The sequence below is a fragment of the Equus asinus genome, chromosome 5, assembly GCF_041296235.1.
Source record: "Equus asinus isolate D_3611 breed Donkey chromosome 5, EquAss-T2T_v2, whole genome shotgun sequence".
NCBI classification, from domain to species: Eukaryota; Metazoa; Chordata; class Mammalia; order Perissodactyla; family Equidae; genus Equus; species Equus asinus.
Window position 1 is genome coordinate 6,482,543 of NC_091794.1, and position 18,012 is coordinate 6,500,554.

General features: G+C 39.2%; 1 protein-coding gene across 11 annotated transcripts in view; it reads left to right on the forward strand.

Moving 5' to 3' along the window:
- The window catches only part of ZPLD1 (zona pellucida like domain containing 1), a 317,360-nt gene that overhangs the window by 19,372 nt on the left and 279,976 nt on the right, over positions 1 to 18,012 (forward strand). For 10 of the 11 annotated variants that reach the window (XR_011503139.1, XR_006528379.2, XR_006528380.2 and 7 more), the window contains exon 3: positions 2,516 to 2,701. The gene's annotated coding sequence lies outside the window, so the exon portion shown is untranslated. Of the gene's footprint in view, positions 1 to 2,515; positions 2,702 to 12,866; positions 16,454 to 18,012 lie in introns of those variants that run through there. The other variant, XR_011503143.1, reaches the window with a different exon arrangement.

Below are 18,012 nucleotides of genomic sequence, written 5' to 3' on the forward strand. Positions count from 1 at the left end.
TAGAGCATGATCTTGTTCCGTTATAACAGGAATAACACCAGTTATACAGGCCCTGGCCCCTCTGTTCTCACAGAAACTCAGTTCCATACATTGTGCCCCTGAATGTGTTTTTTGCCAACAGAGATTGTGTCATGTGCTCACAAACTGCTTAACTATCAAAGGTCACCCCTATGGATCCTTCCATGTCCTCCAGGCACTAATGGATCCTGGGATCCTTGAGAAGTCACTGCTGTGGAGTGGCTCAGGCAGTGACAGTGGGGAGAAAAATCCTTTTCCTGCTGTGTCACACTCCGGGAACGATGCCTCAGAACTGTGATGAGGTCTTCCTGAGTTTAAACCGCCTTTTCAAACTTTTATTCACAGCTCCCTCTTCTCTAGTCCTCAGATATGAGTCCAACGGCAGACATAGAGTAACAGCCACCATGTTGGTCTCGCCCTCTCCCACCCATCCCTTCATACAACCAATGTTGTGATTAGGCTCGTTATGCATGGCTCCTTCTTCAATGTGAATACTCTCCTTAGAGGATTCTCAGACACACAAGAAATAGCTTCTAGCAGCCTGTCTTCAGTTTCCTAAACCAAATCAGGCATGCCTGAATCACACAGGAGGCCCATCTCGACCCTCATACCATCCCATGAGCAGCCACCAGTTCCCACACATCATAGCTTTCCTTCTTTCTTAGACTCCCACAGCTGCCATCGGCTCCATCCAGCCCAGAAGGGCAGGGAAAAATCAGGCTGCTTCTCTGACTTGCACCTGCTCAAGCCAGGGTCTAGAGGCTAACACCCCAGACATTGTCGTTTTATGGGTTTCCTCTGACAGGCTGTAATGATCAACTTGTTTTGCCCATCTGCCTTAACCTGGTAGTGAAAAAGTACATGTGGCTCATCGAGCCTTGAGGTTTATCTCGGGGAAAGCGGAGGTTCTTTCATTCCCAGAGCTTTCACTTGTGTTGACAAGGTTTTAGATTTCTCACAGCATTCTCACTTGTACATTCTACAAAGGCATGAGTGACAATTTTGCTGCCGTTCAGGCAGTTGGCACGTTTTCTCATAAAATCCAAGATGGCTGCTCTCTCTTTACCTTGTGTCACTGAGTAGCCTCACCAGGGGTGAGAATCTGGCGATTCTTCCTGCCTCCCTGGAAGCCTGAGCTTCCTCACAAGCTTTCCCTGGGAACACCCTTTATAGGCCTTGATCGAAGTGTGTCTCATCTGCTTGCCATTTCGCTACCTCCTTGGCTCTTCTCTGCTTTGACTATTTTATTTTTAACAAAACTACAAGCATTTTCCCCACTGCCTTGTGATGTGCATTTAGAAAGGTAACCTCCTCTCCTCTATGCTCCCCAACACCATACGTGTGTCTTTTGATACGAGAGGGTGATGACAGAGGTATCCTAGGTCCTTGATGCTCTTAAGTACCAGAGCCTTGGCACACTTTGGTTTATTTTCCTTCTCTTTCTATTCACTCGCATTTACATCTCGCTCCACTTCATCCCACCCCAGAAGACTTGTGCTGTGGGGGCTGCTGTCTGTCTATGGCACTCCCTGTATGTTGGCCAATCACCAGGGGATTCTTTGGGGCAACTGGGATGGTTTCCGCACTTTTTAGATTAACTCAGCTTGCTAGGGGTCTTGCACCACTTTGAGGAGTCATACAATATTTTTACAGATTTAATGCCCATACAAGAGGGCTACAAATAAACTCCCAAGGCTTACTTCTGAGTCACTTTGGGAAGGAGCTTGCGACATTGTGCAATCTTGGGCAGGTCATTAAAAACCATGTAGATCTTCCTGTAGGTATATCTGGATACACTCATCCCTGTGGGTTCCAATGGTCCCTGCAAGGTGGTTTCCATAATTCCCTCTCACTTCCCTGGGGATACACAGCCCCACATGCATCTTTGGCATTGCTTGGCCTGTAATTTGGCAGGCTGTTGAGGAGGAACTGACAAATCCTAATAACAATAACAATAACAACTACTAATAGCCATATTTCAAATGTACCCATCATGTTCCAGACACTCTACCAGAGACGTTCTGTATATTATCTTATTTTATCTTCATATAATGGGGTAGGTATTTTCCATATTTTACATATGACTAAGCTCAGATTAAGTAACATGTACAAGGTCATCCAAGTTCCCAGTGCCTCAGCAGGATGGCTATAAGCTCATGCACTTTCCACTGTGCTCACCTCTGCTTGTAGGAACCTGGGTAACAGAGGCACGCAGACAAACCATTAGCTAGTCCAGAAATTAGCAATGATGTCCTATTGGAGCACTCCCAAATGATAACTTGAATTTCAGATGCTACTGGGAAATAGCCTTTTGTCTCAAAAACCCAGTTTGAGCCTTCCACCAATTTGATAGGCTTTCTGAAAACTGGAAATTGGAGGATGGTAGGATGGAATCTGCTGGACTGAGAGAACTTTTGGTGGTCTACCTTGGGACCTCTTGCCAATAGCTACTGATTGTTCCTTCTTCTTCCTCTTCCTTCCTGATTTTCTCTATTAGAATGTAAACTTCACGAAGGAAAATTTTGTTCACTGCTGTGTGCCTCGAAAGGACAGTTCCAGACACTGAGAAGAAGATAAATAAATATTTGTGGAGTGAATGAAAAATTGAATGAAAAGATGACTGCCAGACCTCTGAGCACGAGCTGTTCCTGACATCATTTCTGTCAATTTCCTAGAGACCCAGGTAATCTATTGTGTGTATCTGCTGTTTGTTGATTGGCCTGATCTTACCACTGCTGTGTAACAGGCAAATCCCACCTTCTTCTGGACAGTTGTTGAGGCCCCTAAACAGTCAAAGAGCCGAAGACACCTGTAGGACTTGGACTGGAGGGCATCTGGTTGGCCTCCTGTGTCTCTCTGCATTTTCATGTCTCGAACTCTTCCTGATTCCTGCATGAAAGAGGGAGCACCCACAGCATTCATCCTGGCTTGCCCGGGAGCCCATTCTTGAGAGAAGTACTGTGTCCTTACAGTTAACCCCGAATGTGTTGGGGACTCTGATTCTTTGTTTCCTCATTCTGTAAGCACTAGCCTTACTTTTCCTAATTGAAAGTTTCTGGTACTAGAAAACAAAAACAGCAGCGAAAAACAAAACCAAACCCATAAACAATAGAATATAGATGCAAACATATTTCTGCATCATCCTTTGAAGCCAAAGTCCTGTGGTAGAAGTTTTCTCATCATCTGGCCCTCTTCATTAGGCAGAAGTCCTGACTTCCAGGATTTCCTGTAGATTAACTGCTTCTACGGCATTGGGAGAAAACAGATGCATGTCCCCCATAACTTAAATAAAATAAATGTATAAACTTCACATAGTCAAAGGAGGAGATGCCAAGTGCAGCCTCTAGATTTTGTGTATTTACCTTTCTATGGAATCTCATAAATATGGTGAGTAGATTTTTGATGTGCCAAGTTCTGTTTCACTATCAAATTGACTTTTAAGAGAGTTTTGTATGGGCCAGCCTGGTGGCGTAGTGGTTAAGTTTACATGCTCTGCTTCAGCAGCCTGGGTTCACAGGTTTGGATCCTGGGCGTGGACCTAGCACTGCTTGTCAAGCCACGCTGAGGCAGCGTCCCACACAAAATAGAGGAAGATTGACACAGACGTTAGCTCAGTGGCAATCTTGCTCAAAAAAGAGGAAGATTGGCAGCAGATGTTAGCTCAGGGCTGATCTTCCTCACAAGAAAAAGAAAGAGTTCTGTAAATGGACGTAAGCAATAGATATACTCACTTCTGTTGGTGTGAATGAACAGAGCCTTCTGGAAGGACGGCTTCTGATGAGTTAGTTCCTGAGCCTTGGCCTGGGGTGCATTCTCCCACCAAGCCAACCTCACAGCTCTGGGGTTGCAGACCAGACCCCAGCACTGGAACTGTTGACTTTGCAAGTCAAACAGTAAGTTTCCTTGGTTTCTCCCGTAAGGTGTGTTGTTGAAGATGGCTATCTGAAGAGCAATGTGCAGAAGTGTTTTCAGGAAGAACGAGTGGACTAGAGTGGAGCTAGCTGGGGAAGGACACAGCACAGTACCTGGCACATAGTAGAAGCCAACATGTGTTTGTTGAATAAATAAACAAAAGAATGAATAAATGAGTTTGGAAACCGGCACTGTTTTGAGCCACTGGTAACCCAGTGCTCTATATGGAGGCTAATTTCTTGCTCTCAATTTTGCCATCATTTGGAAAGCATTTCTCTGAGTAGCTTAGTAGGTGGGGGAGCAGAGGGGTGAGCGATGACTTTGCCAGCTGAAGGAGAGGTTTCAAGGCAGTGTGCACCTGTGACGGGAAGTGTAACGACAGACCCCTGAGGGATGTTGACTTTCCAACTTGTGAGTTTGTCTTCACGCTTGAATGAAGTGGGCTGACCTGCAGAGTGTATAGCTGTGTGACCAGAGTCAGTTTATTGGTAATGCGAACGTAGCAATAGAAACGCTTTAGTTTTTACGACATTCCGTGGTTTTCAAGACATATTTACTTATTTTTACTTAGTTAACATTTTCCTTATTCACATGCTCACTCCATCCTGCCTCTCTCCTTTCTTCAGTTTTGCTGTTCATGTTGATATACAAAATATATCAAGTTCTTCAATGATGGAAACAAGTTGTTTTTCTTTTTCTCTGTTTGCACACATTGTGTGACCCTGAATGTACTTCAAAAGGGGAAACAGTAAACGGAAATTAATCAGAATATCTGTGTGTTTCCATGGCAGCCATAAAGAATGGACTTTTCATGGATAAAACAAGCTTTAGTTTAAATCGTCTTCCCTTGAGAGATATCAGTTAAGGTCAGCCATACAATTGCCCACTAGAGAGCAGACCCGGAGTACTGCTACTAGGTTAAGACATTTATAAAATCATATTCTCAGGGTTGGCTTGTATTTCCACAACTAGGAATGAAACCCATGCTTGTTGTGGGATAGGAAGTTAATCATATTCGCCCTCCATCAGAGATGAGTATTTTTCTGCTGCAACAGAGCTGGGCCTGTCATCCCTCTCAGCTGCTGGCTCTTTCAAGGTCCAGCTGGGCTTTATTCATCCATGCACCTCCCCGCAGACCAAGGAGTTCTTGGCACATAGTGAGTCAGTATTTCTCTAACTTTTCCACTAAAGTTTTCTAAGCGTAGTGTGAATTTGTATTCCTTGGGCCTCGGTGGGGTCTGGGGGCAAATTTAGAAGCACCTCATGGCACCCATGACAGTTCTCTGCTATTGTGTCTTTAAAATTCATTTGTATTTTGTGTTCTAAATAACGATGTATCCCTTTGTTTGAATTTTAAAAATTCAAGTACCGTCAATGCCCTTGAAGGATGCCCCACGTTTACACTGTGGCTTTGGGTACCCACTGGCTCACCACCACGTATTCCCAGAGGTACAGCAAACTTCAGGTTTAAAAATAACTGTAAAAAGGATTTGTCTTAGTCACTTTGGGCTGCTATAACAAGAATATCATAGATTGTGTGGCTTAAACAGTGCACATTTTTTTTCTCACAATTTTAGAGGCTGAGTAGTTCGAGATGGGGTGCAAGCAGGATGGGGTTCTGGTGAGGACTCGCTTCTTGGTTTCCTCCTGTGGTGGAGAGAGCTCTGGTCCCTTCTTCTCCTTATAAGGGCACTAATCCCATTCACGAGGCTCCATTTTTATGACCTCATTACTCCCAAATGCCCCGCCTTCGAACACCATCAGTGAGTGTTTAGGCTTCAACATATGAGTTTTGGAAGGACACAAATATTCAGTGCCCAGCAGTATTCAAGAAATACTTGTTGAATGAACAAATGACAGTGACTGAAGAGTTGGGGGGACATGTAGAACTTAGGAACACAATCTTTTTTCCAATTCAGCAATTCCTTCTGCAGTGTTCCTGAAAGTCATTCTCTCAGCCTCTACTTACAGTAACAGACAGATCACTGTCTCTCAAAGAAGTTCAGTGTATTTTGGGATGTTATTTTTAAAATTAATAGGCCTTCTTTTTTTAGAGCAGTTTTAGGTTCACAGCAAAATTAAGCAGAAAATACAAGAGTTTCCACACCTCCCCTCCCCCAAAACACATACAGTCTCCCACCCTATCAACATCCCCCACCAGAGTGTTACACTGCTGTAATTGATAAACCAGCACTGACACATCATTATCCTCTGAAGTCCACAGTTTATGTTAGGCTTCGCTCTTCATGTGTATTCTGTGGGTTTGGACAGATGTATAATGGCCCGTGTCCACCACTATGGTATCATACAGAATACTTTCACTGCCCTAAAAATCCTCTGGGCTTAGCCTATTCCTGCCTCCCTTTCCACTAACACCTGATCTTTTTACTGTCTTCATAGTTTTGCCTTTTCCAGAATGTCGTATATTTGGAATCAAACCGTATATAACCTTTTCAAACTGTCTTCTTTCACTTATTAATTCGCATTTCAGGTTCCTTTATGTCTTTTCATGGCTTGATAGCTCATTTCTTTTTAGCACTGAATAATAGTGATTGTCTGGACGCACCACAATTTATTTATCTGTTCACCTACTGAAGGACATCTTGGTTGGTTCCAAGTCTTGGCAATGAGGAAGAAAGCTGCTGTAAACGTTTGTGTGTAGGTTTTTGTGAGCTCAGTGTAATTTTTACTTGCTCTTTTTCCTTACACAACGAGGAAGTCTAACGTCCGGAAACTTCTCTGCATCGGTGACCTGATATGCTGTCTAGTCTCTCTTTTGTACGTGAAGACAGCTATCTAGGAGTTCCTATGGTTTTTCAATTTTAAGCTGAAGAGCATAAATTCCGCCAATTTTTTCTCATGTTGTAGGATCTCCTGTCCTTCCGGTTTCCTGGTTAGCTACCTCTGGGTAAGCTCCACTGTATGAAACAAGGAGACAGTGAGCAGATACGGTGGCATCGCCCCAGAGTACACAGGGGCCATTACTCCCCTGTTCTGGGCAAGATATCCTGTTACTGTGACTTAAGTTTCTATTCACTTTTTTTGAAACTGTGCTAGTAAATTCATTTAATAGTTGTATGTTTATTTTATCAAATTTATTGTTAGGCTAGTCTTCTCCAAATTGTACTTTTCCAGAGGACTTTAACTTAAAAGTTAGACTGTCTGCATATACCTATTAATCTTCCTCTTGTTAATTTTGGTCCATTGTTCTAGCTTCTTGAATGTGTTTTCTCTCCTTTGAATATTGGTTCTGTTGTCCAATATATTATCCATTGCTCCTTATTAAAAATGTTGTTCTTATGATAAAGGATCATCTATTCATGACAGAACTTTTAGAAAGTATAGATCAGCTAAAAGAAGAAAACAAAACTGTTCCCTAACTCATTACCAGAGATAAATATTATTAGCATTTAATATATCTCTGCCTACTTTTCTTCTCTATGCACATATGTATGTCCCTGCATGCACACATACAGTACATATGCGTTTATTACCATACCATATACATATGATATATATGATCATACCAGGCAGTGTGTTTTATAATTTTCTTTTTTCCTTGCTTCATTCAACTTTTATTGACATATATTTTAAATTCCCACAAAGTGCATAGTATTGTAGGGGGCGCTGGGAATACACTGGTGGTCAATGCAAATGTACTGCGGTTTATTTAATTAGTCTTCTATTGTTTGACATTGAGATTTTTCCTAATATTTTGCTATGACTAACATGTATGTAGCTAGATCTTTGCAAACATCCATGACTATTTCCTGAGGAAGTGGAACTGTGAGTCAGAGTAAGTAAAATTATAAAAGGTTTTTATATGTTTTGGCAAATTGTCCTCTAGAAAGTTATGAAATAATCTCACTGTTATTTAGTTGTTTGAAAACTTGATATCTGTTCTTTTTATTTGCCCAGCAAATTATTGATAAATACATTGAGTAAGAAAGGATCAATGACAAGATTTTGGAGAAAACTGGTAAATCATTTTCCCTCGAAATCTATTAGTTCATTAATCAACATTCTTTGGGGACAATGGTTTGCTTAATTGCATTATATCATGTCCACATTTCCTTATTTTTATCAACTATGGTTTTCATAAGAAATGTTTGGGATGTTTTGCTGAAATCAAGATAATCTGTATCTAGGTACTCCCTGTCTCCTACAGTATAACGACCCCATGAAATGAGAGAAATTTTATTAGTTCAGTATAACATTCTCTGTACATTATACCAGTTGCTAATGCTTACTGCTGTCTTTAACAGCACTGTCCAGTAGAACTTTCTGCCATGATGGAACAGTTCTATGATCCTTGCTCTGCAATATGGTAGCCCCTAGCTATATGTGGCTTTTGAGTGCTTAAAATGTGGCTAGTATGACTCAAGAACTAATTATTATTTTTTTAAAGTTTTAAATAATTTCAATTTAAGTAGTGAGATGTGACTGGTGGTTACAATATTGGACATCACAGCTTTGCAATATCTGACAAGCCATCTGTCTAATAACTATTGTATAATTTAAATTGGAGTTTAATATTAAGCTGAGATTCATGGTTCTTGAAATGCATGGGTCTCTCTTTCATTCCATTTTTAACTGCAATTTTTTTTCACTGCACAAACTCGTAATTTCTTAAAGATCTCTGATGAAATGATTCATCTCAGCAAGTTGTGTTCATACCCTGGGATATAATTGAATCTAGCGATAATCATTTCTTTCAAATAAACCAACCTGGTTTCATTCCTGCTAACAAGATTTTTTTACCCCTTCTAATGTGAACATCATTCTCCTTGATGAAAAAAGATGTAAGCGAAAAGAAGTTGAGTAATTTTATTTTCTACTTTTCATCTTTGACATTATTCCCCTCTTTCCCAAACAATGGGTTTTCCCGTTACTTATTCTTCTTGAAGTTGATGTGGCTAATGAGGCCCTTTCTGTTGTCAATAGCATTTTGTTTTTCAAGCCTAGATCATTCTGGATACTAGAATTTCTAATAGAGTACTTGTAGCTTAAACTACTCCTTTATGTCCTTCCATATTCGTAAGGTTTTATTTCCTCCCTAGTTTTTTTTATGTCATTTTAAAATTTGAGTTTGACAGGAACATGCATAGCCATATAGGTTTCTTTAACTGCTTCTTCCTTTGCACCCCCTGGGAATCAGATTTGATTATATTTTAATTTGGTTCCACTGATCCAGGGGTGTTGACTGACCCCTAAGTGCCAGGTCCTGAGTTGGAGCTGGGGATTCCTAGGTGAATTAAACAGGGACCTTGCCATCGAAGGACTTATACCCAATTAAGAGAATCAATCTCATCTGCTACAAGCCACATGCAGTGCAGTGTATACTCATCAACAGTATTCACAGTGTCCTGGGGCAGCCGAGCAGAGAGACAGTGTTAATTCTGCTTTCGGGGCATGTAGAATGGGACAGGGAGGTTGCGAAGAATCAGAGGTCTGTCTGAAACGGAAATGGTGTCTGAACAAAAATGATGAAGAATTTGCAGGACAGAGAAGCTGGGTAACATGGTCTCCTATTCATGAATGAATAACATGAACAGAGCCAGAGTAGGTGATATATTCTTGGCTTCATAACTTAACTATTCCGGCAGCTGGAGTGTAGAGTACTTCTTAGAGGGGTGAACAGAGATGAGGCTGAAATTAAAGAGTGGCTAAATCGTGAGGGACCTTGTATGTTATGCTAAGGAATTTGGATTTATTCCAAATGGAATAAACTTGAATGTTCTTGAACAGAGAAGGAAAATAGATTTTTCTTTCAGAAAAGCAATTCTGGTGACATCAACTTAAGATATGTTAGACTTTGGAAAACTTGTGGATGGGAAATCATTAGTCAAGAGGAAGAGGAAAGTACCGACTAGTGCAGTGCGGAGTAATAGGGAGGAGGAGCTCAAGCTCAGCGACATTTAGGAAGTGGAATTGACAGCACACGAGGCTGTTGGATATGAGGGGAAGGAAGAGGCAGGAGGATGGCTCAGAAGTTCCTCATATATTTTGTTGTTTTTGTTAGAGTCCACTTTTTCTCTTGAATCACTTTCCCTTCAGGATCTCTGGATGTGAGATCATGTCTGTCTTTTCTCTGAACTTTTGGAAACTCTCTTCCCAATGATGAGTGAGTGTGTGCTGATTTTATTCAGTGTTCCCGTCCTCCTGTCTGTCCTAGGAATTCCAAGATGTGCTCATCACACTTTGTTAAACTTCTGTGTTTCGAGACCATTTTAGATTTACAGAAGTGTTGCAGAAATAGTTCAGTGAGTTACCATATATCCTTCAACTAGCTTCTCCTTGTTAACATCTTATGTAACCATAGAACAATATCAAAACTAAGAAATTAACCTTAGAACTAAATTACTATTGATTGAATTATAGAATTTATTTGGATTTCACCAGTTTTTCCATTAATGTCATTTTTTCTATTCCAGGATCCAGTTAAGGATCACGCATTGTATTTAGTTGCCACATTTCCTTAGTATCTTCTAATTTGTGACAATTCCTCTTGTCTTCCTAAAAGACAAGGAAAGACTTGTCTTTTATGACCTTGACATTTTTGAAAAGTGCTGGTCAGTTATTTTTGTGGGATGCCCATCAACGTGGGCTCATCTGATGTTTTCTCATGATTGCATTGAGGACATGCTTTGTTGTAAAGGAGACCACAGACACGATGCGCCCTTCTTGGTGCTTCACATCAGGAAGTATATGATGTCGATAAGTATTACCAGTCGTGTTACCCTTCATCACTTAGCTAGGATGATGGCTTCCAGGATCTCCACTACAAAGTTACTATGTTTTGCCTTCTTCTTATTCAATATTTTGTGGGAGATAAATTGAGAGTATGCAAACATCCTGTTTTTGCTTAAACTTTCACCCACTAATTTTAGCATCCTTCAGTGCATTTTGCCTCCAGCAATTATTACTGTGGTGTTCTAATGGTTATTTTCTATTCATTAATTGAAATGCTTCTTTTTTAAAAAAAAGGCTGATTTAAACCAAACTTAAGGAGATAAAAGTGTGCTAAATTTTTTTAGCTTTATTGAGATATTATTGACAAATAACGTATGTAAGTCTAAGGTGTACAACATGATGATTTGATATCCATATATATTGCAAAATAATTACCCTGATAAGCTTAGTTAACACCTCTATCCCCTCACATAATTACCATGTTTGTGTGTGTGTGAAAATAACATTCAAGATTTACTCTTTTAGCTTTCAGGTATATAATACAGTATTGTTAACTACATTCACCATGCTGTACCTTAGATTCCCCAGGATTTATTCATTTCATAGCTGAAAGTTTGTAGCATTTGACTAACATCCCCCCATTGCCCCCATGCACCCCCTGCCCCAGCCCCTGGCAACCACCAGTCTACTCTCTATTTCTATGAGTTCAGCTTTCTTAGAGTCCACATGTCAGTGAGAACATATAGCATTTGCCTTCCTATGTCTGACATTTCATTTAGCATAATGCTTTCTGGGTCCTTCTATGTTGTTACAAAAGGCAGGATTTCCTTCTGTTTTACAGTTGAATTATCTATATCTATACACACACACACACATATATGGTTGGATAATGTAAATATAATATCTATCTATCTCACATTTTCTTTCTTTATTCATCCCTCAATGTACACTTAGTTTGTTTCCATGTCTTGGCTGTTGTGCATAGTGTTGTAATAAACATGGGGGGGTGCAGATATCTCTTCCAGGTGTTGTCTTCTTTTCCTTTGGATATATACCCAGATGTGAGATTGCTGGATCATATGGTAGTTCTATTTTTAATTTTTTGATGAAATCCATACTGTTTTCCATAGTGGCTGCACCAATTTACCTTCTCACCAACAGTGCACATGGGCTCCCTTTCCTCCACATCCTCACCAACACTTATTGTCACTGCCTTGTTGATGACAGCCTGATAGCCAATCTAATAGATGCGAGGTGATATCTTAGGAAAACTTTTCATAGGAAAGAATTGTCTCTTCTTACCCATTTATTTATATTAGGGTGGATTCATGGATATTAATTTTATTATTAGGATTATAATCCTACATTACTATCGCTTGATTTGTTCATGAAATTTTTCCAACCTTGACCATTGGCTGCTCTTTCAGGCTCCTATGCCTTTTTCACATGCTTGGTCCTTTCTTTTTGAGCACTTCCCTGTTTTTTAGCATCACGAGATGCTTTGAGCTCTTCCTGTATTTCCCAGCCCCAGCCCTAGAGTCAGCCAGATCACCATGGAGTACTCACAACTTTTTAGCACGTTCATATAGCTTCCGCTTCACCAAGAAGTTCTTCATTGTTGATTGGAATTGAGTCAAAAATGACAGAATGACAGATTAAGAGTTCTCTTTTGTTCTTCCTCAAACTTTGGAGAGAGAAAAATTTTCAGTGAGACATGTTGAATTTGCCTTCAACAGATATTTGTTAAGAGGCCCCTCTATGGCAGTGCTGGGTTAGGTATGAGCATGTGTGCGGCCCCTGGCACCCGAAGGAGTGTTCTTTCAGCCCCTTGATCCATATTTTGATACCTCCTACTGGTACGAGAGCTCTTCTTTAAGGAACCCGAGTTTTGCTTGTCATGCCTCATCTGATAGCATAGGACTCCATTAATCTCAGAGGTCCCTCAACTCCCAGCGTGTGAGGTGCACTCAGGGGGTGTCTCATATGTGCTCAAAAACAAGGCCAGTGAGTCATGTTCAGTCACCATGAGGAAGCCTCTGTTTGTTCCCTGTCCTGTTCCAGCTCCCTTTCTCTGTCATGAGTCAACAGAAAAAAATGTTTTCCCCTTGAAAGAACTTTTAGTTATTATGGCTCCAAAGCAGGGCTACTTTGCTCCAAAGTTTTACGGAATTGTTAGTGAAAATGATACTTTTGGTTACTACTTATGGCACTCATCCATCTACCTCCTCACCTCTCTTTCTTAGGATCCAGTCACGAGTCCCTCATGGGGCTGGATCAGGAGACATCACCATGCATTTGTCAGAGTCCATTACGCCCCCTGCTGAAGAAGGCTGTGATCTTCAGCCGACCTCTTTGTGTCCACTGTCCTCTTCACTTCCAGTGAACGTATTCTGGATGATCCTCAGTCTGTCTTGCGAATAGACTTGGACATGTCCCTTCAGATCGGCAGACAGGCCTGACTCCAGCAGTGTGTTGGGCTTGAGCTCAAAGCCGGGACACAAACGATGCTTATATTGAGCTGAAAACAATCACTCTGCATTTATTACCCCAAAGCCCTTCTTATACTCCCCAGGACTACACAGAACAAGCATAATTCCCTTCTAACATGTCCACCCAACAAGACTGAAGCCAGCTCTCTTTTCCTGCTCCCCTTAAAACTATTTTCTAGGTAAAGCACGCTCAGGACTTTCTACCATTCTTCAGATGACACGTTTCATGTTTTTTCATCGTTTGGGCCCTTTTCCTCTTAATATGCTCTGGCCTGTCTGTGACCTTCTAAACATGTGAGGTCAAAGAGACTATCTGCCTGGCCAGGAAAGATTGGAGTAGACTATCACCTCTTTTATTCTGCCTACTATGCATTTTGTGGTAGTATAACACACGATTCTTTAATATTGGATTTACTGTTAAGCCATAGCTCTACAAATAACTGAGAAGTTCAGAATTGAGAAGTCATTATTTAATAATCAAAGATGTGATGAAAAATAACCATACTGATTTTGGTATGTACCTTTTTAAAATAACGTAATTTCTTAACTATATCTAGTTACATCCTTGAAGATGTAAGTGTTAACGAGAAACACTAACAAAAACCAGGAAAAAAGGGAAAGGGTCGGAAAAGCTAAGTTATGTAACTTCTGGACATCCTAAAATTTAAACATGTGTTCTTGAATTTTTCTCAGCACAAATGATAAACTAGTGTGTCTATTGGCTGAACCCAACCAGGGTCAGAGAGCAAGGGGGTCTGTTGATGCTCTCCATACAGGCCAGCATTTCTGGACACAAAGTGGAGTGCAGAGAAGTTCTTCAGGGGCAAACAGCGCATATCCAGCATACCGTAGACAAGGGTCACAAAAGAAGGAAACGGGAGGACGGTAGACTTTTACCTTATGTAGCCTGACTCTGAGAATTCAAGAATTAAATTGTTGCTCATTAATTTCATATTTCAGCCATACTAAGTAGCATTATTCTTAGGGGTCTTTGCACCTGAAGAGCAAAGGTTAAGAGTGCAGTTTTGGAATTAGATTGACCTGGGTTTAAATTCTGGCTCCATTCTGTAGATTATATTTCTTTGATAAAATTATTAATGTCTTTTAATCCTGTAGTTCTTCACCCAAGAAGAGTGTCTGCCTCGTTGTTTATTGGAGTCTTAAATGAGATGGTGCATATAAAGTTCTTAGCACAGAACCTCTCACATTAGTAAGCATTCAGTAATGTCAGCTACTGTCATTTTGAATTATTGCTTACTGAAATAATAACTAGAATTTTCTTCTTTGCATCTTGCAAAGAATATTCACATATTTTATATCATCTCTTTCTTGTGACAACTTGTCAAGTAGGTACGTAGGTATTATTATTACATTTGGAAGGTGGAGTTAAGTGACTTGACTTTAATTAATAGAAGAACAAAGAGTGGAAGCCAGTCTTCAGACTCAAAATTCCATGAATTTTCAAATAAATCACAATGCCAGTGTAAATTCCATCCATGGGGAACAGACAGAAGAGCTGGTGTGTACAAAGTAGAACTGCTAATATTAGTATCTGACAAAGACATAAAAACACAAAATGTATATAGATAGTGTCTTTTTAGGGGTGCTCTGAAGATGCTCTGAGGAAGATGTAACCTTGAGTTTCCTTCTGTGGAATGCATTCTTGTCATTAAACATGAAGATGATTGAAGTCTACAGAGATTTTTTTTGGCAGAAGGAAATTAGAGCTCAGAATAAATAACTTTTAAACAACTACCTCTGATATTTGGTGACTAAAACTGTGTTCTGGATTGAGAAGAAAATAATTATTTTCTTTATGGAATAGTGAGTATTGTTAATTTAAAGGACCTAAATTATAGAACAGTGATCAAAAGATACAGTATTAAAGTTCTAGTTGGCCATCCTGCACGAGTTGTTTTGGCTGCTGGATGACTTTGGTCAAGTCTCTACCTCACTTAGGATAACTTGATCAGAAACTGACTGAGGTATAGCTCATTAGTGGAGCAAAACTCCCTTGGGGAATAAGATGTAATTTGAAGATTAATCTTAAATTGAAGGCTAGAGAGCATTTAAACCATTCAATTTAAAGGTTACCTTGCTTCTCTTAAAAACTTTCCAGAGAAGATGATTCAACGCTAGAGGCATACATAGTTTACCAACTAATTGTGAAAATGCAATTTCTTCGTACCTCCATTTCTTTTTTAATAAAATAGGAGTAAGCTGTCCTGATTAAAAAGCTCAACAAAGGCCACGAAAACTCCCACACAACTAATTTCATGGAAAATTGTAAATGAAAAAAAAAAGCCAAACAAAATACGTGCAAATCAATTCTAGGAATATTCTACAAATAATACACAAATAGCAAGTAGAACCGAATCTAGGAATGTGACAAACAAAATAATCCAATAATAGGTTACAGGAAGAAAAACATATTAATAAATGAACAAGAGGAATTTGATTTAGTTCAATATCTACTGTTAAACTCTTGGTAAAGTCAGAATAGAAGAAACAGGGTTTTCAAAATAAGTAGAAAAGAGGTTCATGGACCTATAAGGAGAAGTATGTCATGAACTAAGAGTTGTGACTTTCCTTTCTCCATCGTATTTTCTTGATTCCTTTGTTGAAGATTAGCTGTCTGTAGAAATGTGGTTTTATTTCTGGGCTTTCAATTCTATTCCATTGATCTGTGTGTCTGTTTCTCTGTCCGTACCATTTTCTTTTGATTACTATAACTTTGTAGTATATTTTGAAGTCAAGGATTATGATGCCTCCAGCTTTGTTCTTTTTTACTGGGTTGCTTTAGTTATTCGGGGTCTTTTGCTGCCCCATATGAATTTTAGAATTCTTTGTTGTATTTCCATGAAGAATCTCTTTGGGATTCTGATTGGGATTGCATTGAATCTGTAGATTTCTTTAGGTAGTATGGACATTTTTACTATGTTTATTCTTCTAATCCATGTGCATGGACTATCTTTCCATTTCTTTATGTCATCATGGATTTCTTTCAGTAATGCCTTATAGTTTTCATTGTATAAGCCTTTCACCAACTTGATTAAATTTATTCCCAGATATCTTTGATTCTTTTTGTTGTGATTGTAAGTAGGATTGTATTGTTGACTTCTTTTTCTGTTAGTTCATTATGAGAGCATAGAAATGCAACTGATTTTTGTAAGTTGATTTTGTACCCTGCAATTTTGCTGTAGTTGTTGATTATTTCTAATAGCTTTCTGATGGATTCTTTAGGGTTTTCTATATATAACATCATGTCATCTGCAAACAGTGAGAGTTTCACTTCTTCATTGTTTATTTGGATTCCTTTTATTTCTTTTTCTTGCCTAATTGCTCTGGCCAAAACCTCCAGCACTATGTTGAATAAGAGTAGTGAGAGTGGGCACCCTTATTTTATTCCTATTTTCAGAGTGATGGCTTTCAGTTTTTCCCCATTGAGTATGATGTTGGCTGTGGGTTTGTCATATATGGCCTTTATTATGTTGAGGCACTTTTCTTCTATACCCATTTATTCAAAGTTTTTATCATAAATGGATATTGGATCTGGTCAAATGCTTTCTCTGCATCTATTGAGATGATCATGTGGTTTTTATTCTTCATTTTGTTAATGTGGTATATCACTGATTGATTTGCAGATGGTGAACCATCGTTCTGTTCTTGATATAAATCCCACTTGATCATGGTGTATGATCCTTTTAATGTATTGCTGTATTCAGTTTGCCAATACTTTATTGAGGATTTTTGCATCTATGTTCATCAGTGATATTGGCCTGTAATTTTTCTTCTTTGTGTTGTCTTTGTCCAGCTTTGGGATCAGGATGATGTTGGCCTTGTAACATGTATTAGGAAGTGTTCTTCAACTTTTTGGAGTAGTTTGAGAAGGATAGGTATTAAATCTTCTTTGAATGTTTGGTAGAATTCTCCAGAGAAGCCATCTGGTCCTAGACTTTTATTTTTTGGGAGGTTTTTGATTACTGTTTCAGCCTCTTAACCTGTGATTGGTCTATTCAGATTCTCTATTTCTTCTTGATTCAGTTTTGGGAGGTTGTATGAGTCTAAGAATTTATCCATTTATTCTAGATTGTCCAGTTTGTTGGCATATAGTTTTTCATAGCCTTCTCTTATAATCTTTTGTATTTCTGTAGTATCTGTTTTAATTTCTCCTGTTTCATTTCTAATTTTATTTATTTGATACTTCTCCCTTTTTTTCTTAGTGAATTTGGCTAAGGGCTTGTCACTTTTATCTTCTCAAAAAACCAACTCTTAGTTTCATTGATCCTTTCTCTGTTTTTTTTTTTGTTTGTTTGTTTCAATTTCACTTATTTCTGTTCTAGCTTTTGTTATTTCCCTCCTGCTGACTTTGGGCTTTGTTTGTTCATCTTTTTCTAATTCTGTTAGGTTTAGTTTAAGATTGCTTATTTGAGATTTTTCTTTTTTGTTAAGGTGGGCCTGTATTGCTATGAATTTCCCTGGTAAGGACTGCTTTTGCTACATCCCATATGAGTTGGTATGGTGTATTTTCATTTTCATTTGTCTCCTGATATTTTTTGATTTCTCCTTTAATTTCTTCAATGATCAATTGTTTGTTCAGTAGCATGTTGTTTAGTCTCCACATAGGTATCCCTTTCCCAGCTTTTTTCTTGTAGTTGGTTTCTAGTTTCATAGCATTATGGCCAGAAAAGACACTTGATATGATTTCAATCTTATTAAATTTATTGAGGCTTGCCTTATTTCCCAACATATGGTCTATCCTTGAGAATGTTCCATGTGCATTTGAGAAGAAAGAATGTGTGTTCTGCTGTTTTTGGATGGAGTGTTCTATATATATCTATTAAGTCCATCTGGTCTAGTTTTTCATTTAGTTCCACTATTTACTTGTGGACTTTCTGTC